We start from the raw sequence: 5,479 nt of genomic DNA, 5'->3' as shown, positions 1-5,479 counted from the left end.
TAAATTTGTTTATAGGTCCCAATTGCTCTTTAGTGGATTCTTAGGATTTCTATGTACAAGATTATGTCATCTGCAAATATAGTTTTACTTCTTTCTTCCTATATTTTATAGAGGAGAAAAATTTTGGAGGTCTTTACTCTGTTGTTTCAGAATGTTTCCCCCATCTGGTTTTGAGAGAAATGGCACCATTATATATGAGGTAAAATAAAAACTCAATAATAATGAGAAATGAGGTTTAAAAAAGCCAGTATGATACCTGGGAGGGATGTTTTCTGAATGTTTTTCAAAGAAAGGTAATTTATTCTGTTCAAAAATTGAATATAGGGGCACCTGAGTGGCTCAGTTGGTTGAGTGTCTGAGTCCTGGTTTCTGCTCAGGTCATGATTTCAGGATTATGGGCTTTGCTTAGTGACAAGTCTGCTGGAGATTCTCCCTCTCTTTCTGCCTCCCACCACCCCCACCTCCCGCCAGCTCTTGTGCTCATTCTCTTTTTTTTTTCTCTCTCTCTCTAAAATAAGTAAATATAATCTCTCTCTCTCTCTCTCTCTCTCTTTTTTAAGAGACACATGAGAGACACAGAGAGAAGGTAAAGACATAGACAGAGGGAGAAGCAGGCTCTCTGCAGGGACCCAGATGTGGGACTTGATCCCAGACTCCGGGATCGCAACCTGAGCTGAAGGCAGATGCTTAACTGCTGAGCCACCCAGGCCTCCCAAATAAACACGACTTTAAAAAAATTGAATGTAGCTTATGATTCTCTGGGTATGTCTCAAGATGTAAGTGATTCAGTTTTCAGATTTCTACACACTGAACAATTGTTTTATACCAACAAAAATACCTGTATTTTGTTACTTATAATTAGCATAGTGTATATATATCTGAAAAGCTGTATTGCTAATAATAAATCAGCCTTGTTTACAAGAAAAAAGGCAGCTATGGGATACATGCCAGGGAGGAGAGAGAATATGCTTATTGAATTCTCAAAAACCTTTTTGGTGAGGCTAAACCAGGAATGACAGAAGACAGAACATGCAAGTGTCATGGGAAATGGGTAAAGTGTCAGGAACTCAGTGAATAAAGGAAGGACCTGAGAGTTGATTATTCCATCATGGGACATATTCACCTAAATTTAAAGATAATTAATTGATGGTAGAGAGATGTCTAAGAAAAACATAATTTTATTAAAATTTGACTCACTCCCAAAATTACACCTACTCTGAATTTTCTTATAATTTTCTGACTACTGAAGAGTAAACTACAATAGGAAAAATGAAGTCAATTTAAGCTACTGCTCTTGTTAATAGGACAACCCCCCACAATTCTACTGTTAGCAAGCTATTACAGGCATTCATGTTTTATATTAGTAATTATAGTATAATTCATGTTAATTCTAAAGCATGTTTTGCTGATAATAGTACCAGCCACTTGTGTCACTGTTACATGGGAGAAGACTTTTGCTAATTATTTAATAATTCACTAACTGCAAAAATAAAGGTAGGACTCAAAGCTCCAAGTCTTAGAATATTTTAGAAAATCTCATCCAGGAATGTCTGGATGGATCAGCCATTGAGCGTCTGCCTTCAATTCAGGGCGTGATCTTGGGTCCGGGGATGGAGTCCTGCATTGGGCTCCCTGTGAGGAGTCTGCTTCTCCCTCTGTCTGTCTCTGCCTCTCTCTCTGTGCCTCTCATGAATAAAAATAAATAAATAAATCTTTTAAAAAATATATCATCCGCTTTCGAATTAACCTGTGAAAACCTTAGCAATGCTACTACGCTACTGAACAAATGCACAGGGGCAGTGGTTAATTTAAACCCTCAAACGTATTATCCATGACTTAAAAAGTCCTGTGACAAGTGAATTGAGATATCAAATTCTAGACACTGTTAATATAGTAGATACTCTTAGGGGACCCACACAGGTCCCCTTACTGGAGCTATGGTAGGCATCTCCCATCTGCTGTGTGCTGGGTGGTTATGGTACACAGCTGCCTCTTTTCCAGAGAATTCCTATTGGCTGAACAGGAGCCTTCTTGCCCTGTAGAAAAAACACATTGCTTCTCATCCCCATCTTGCACTTGTAGCTGGGAGCCAGGACTGGTCATGACAGACAAGGATATAAAAACAGCTTCTCCCTTTGCCTTCTGGAGTAATTCTCAGGTGCAATTGGCACTCCGGAGCTCCAATACAATCAGGCTAAGGTTAAATTCACATTCTTGCTTAGAAGCTTCCCCTAATCTTACTTTGCTTACTTCAGTTGCTTTCTCCTAAAGGACATCCTCAATCACTTGCACTTGAATCGCATCTTGGGCTTTCTTGCTGGGAAATCAAACCTAAGACAATTCATATCCCTGATTGAAGGTGATGGAAGAAAGCTTATATTTCTGAATACCTACAAAGTCCTATTCTATACAAAGTGGTAACGTTATTATTCTCATTTCATACTGAAGAAAACAATCAGACTCCAAATCCCATACTGTATCCACTGACTCATGTGATTTATAAGAAAAACTTCGAAACACCAAATTTGCAAAATTTCATTATATAAACTCTCTAAATCTTCTTTGGTTATGACACCAAATTCACTCAGAAAAACAAACAAGGAACAAATAAATAGTGTTGCAGGACAGAAAGTAAGAGACACTCTGGAGTGAGACTGGGTCTGTCACTATCTTTGTGACTGCAAGTAAGTTAATTAACTTTTCTGTGTCTTAGTTTCCACATTTGTAATATAGGGATAATTACAGTATCTTCCTCAGATTTATTTTTAAAATTCATGAGTCCATAAATGAGTCTATAAAACTGATGACCTTTTGGAAAAGTATCACAAATCTGCTAGATTTGGAGAGATAAAAAGCAGAATCTTTTTTTCTAAAACATAGAAAATCAAAAGAATTATAAATTTGGTAACTGATGATATCCTTGATTGTGAAAAATCCTAAAAGTTATTTTGTATTTTATTGCATGTGTTTGCTAAATAAAGTCAAAAAGCTCTGGAATTTCCTCCCTGCTTAAAAACATTTTTATATACTAATAGGGAGGTTTTACACTATTAACTCATACAGTTATTCAAAACAAGAAAGTTGTATGGTTTGTTTGCTGTAGTTGTTTTTTTCTCCTTTTCATTTCCTGAATATCCAGGAAAAGATCTAGGACCAAAATAAATTATTTTTTTTCAAAGGTAATTTGGTTCACAGAAAATCAATGCCCTAAGAGTCTTACTTACTTGTGAAATCTGATCCCATTTTAGATGAGAAAGAAATGAAAGGACTAAACTAAAGAGATAAGGTCATCAACATTTATTTTAAATCACTGTTGATCAAAATGTTTCAAGAAATATAAAATCATCTAGTTTTCCTTCAGGAAAAAAAAAATCCCCAAACCACACCGTCTCCTTTAATTGCTTCTAATAACTTCTTCAGAACAAAATATTTCATCTTTCTCTACATTTCACTCAAAATTATCTATATTCAAAGGAATAAAGATTTAGAAAAAACGAAAAACTCAGATCAGGAATTTCCTAGATTATTGTCTTCCTGGGAAATACTGTATATTAATTGTATTCAGCAGCAATTTTTTAAAAGTGAAGGATCTCATGCTTCTAGAAATCGGATGTTTCTTTCACTCATTCCTTAATTGGGTATTTAAGTAATTAGTTCATTCAGCCAGGCTGTCAGAGATGCAGCAGATATTGACTGAGAATCTTCTAAGTGTGTGGTACTTCCCTAGATACTGGTACAGTGACAGACAAGGCCCTTGTTTCTTGGAGTTTACATCCTTACTATGGAAAGTTTATATTGAACTAATAAATGATCAAACAAGATAATTACAGCTTGTGATCATTTCTATAGAGGAAATGAACTGGAAGGTCTGGGCAGTTCTGAAAAGTGGCTTTAAAAACCTACAGTTGGAGAGAAACCTGGGTTGCTTGGTGGTTTAGTGCCTGTCTTTGGCCAGGACGTGATCCTGGAGTTCTGGGATTGAGTCCCACATTGGGCTCCCTGCAGGAACCCTGTTTCTCTCTCTGCCTATGTCTCTGCCTCTCTCTCTTTCTCTCTGTGTGTTCTCTCATGAATAAATAAGTAAAATATTTTTAAAAAAGAGAGAGAACTATAGTTGGAAGACTGAAAATAAGCCAATCAGGAAGAGTTGGGAGAAGAGCTTCTGAGTAGAAGAAAGAGCAGGTGCAAAGGCTCTGAGTACAAGAAGGCTTGGAATGTTCATGGAGGTGACAGCAAATCATCACCACTCTTGAAGCACAGTAGGTGGCAAAACAAAGCTGGAGAGGAAGACAGGATTTAGGCCATGCTAGTTCATGTAGTCTGGGGAGGGATTTTAATTTTATTAAAAGAACAATTGGCAGCCACTGAGGTTATAAGTAGGGAATGACATGATTTAATTAAAGATTAAATTTAAAAATGGACTCTTTTGCATCTAAAATGGATTGGAAAATAATAAGAATAAACTATGGAAGATTAAGTAGGAGGCTAGGAAAGAAATCTAGGCAAGAGATGATGGCAGCTTGGAAGTATAGTGGAAGAGGTGGAGAGAAGTAGACAGAAGCAAGGTATTTTGGCAGCTAAATTGAAAGGTTTGTTGACATTTCAAATGTGGGTAGGGAGATGAGGTAAACAGAAGAATTAACTAGATTTTTAACTTAAGAATTGATGGTAGTGAAGCCATTTATGAAATGGAGAAGATTAAAAGGAAGAAACAGAGAACCCCATTTTGGTCATAATAAGTTGGAGATAGTTCCAACTTGACATCCAAGTGACAATATCAAGTAGGCATTTGGAAATAAAAATACAACTATTGGGAGATAATACAGATTGAAGATACAGAATTGGGATATATCAGTATATAGATAGATTTTCAAGGCATGATACAGGATCATATCATCTAAGAAAACAAATGTACATCTATGTATAAAAGAAGGCAAGTGAAGACTATATTTCAAGGAAGAGTAGTCAACTTTGAATGCTTTTAGATGAACTCCAGTTAGAGAGGGATAAAGATGTGGAGGTGTCCATTATATTTGGAAAACAGGAAAGTTTGGTTCTCCCTAATAGGAGCAGATTCAGAAAAATATAGAGATGAAAATCAAGAAGGCAAGGATTAAGTACAAATGAGAACTGAAGCAATAGAGATATATCAGTATAAATAACATATCTGAACAGTTTTGCTGGTAAAAGATGTAGGATATAAAGCTTGTGACTGAGGGAAATATAGAGTGAATTAATGATTTTTTTCTTAAGATGAGAAATACTGGTATACATTATAGGTCAATAAAAATGAAAGAGTAGAGACAGAGACTATTGATTCAAAAGAAAAATACTGGAAATTAGGAAAGAGCACAGCCTTTAAAAAGAAGTCAGTGGAAGCAGGAGAAACAAAAAGATTTGGATTTCCCCTAAAGGGGGTCATTTCTTCCACTTGAACAGCAAAGAACACAGAAAGTAAGTACAGGTAAAGACCTTGACT

Source organism: Canis lupus, chromosome 14, assembly GCF_048164855.1.
Source record: "Canis lupus baileyi chromosome 14, mCanLup2.hap1, whole genome shotgun sequence".
NCBI lineage: Eukaryota > Metazoa > Chordata > Mammalia > Carnivora > Canidae > Canis > Canis lupus.
Note: the sequence above shows the minus strand (reverse complement) of the source record.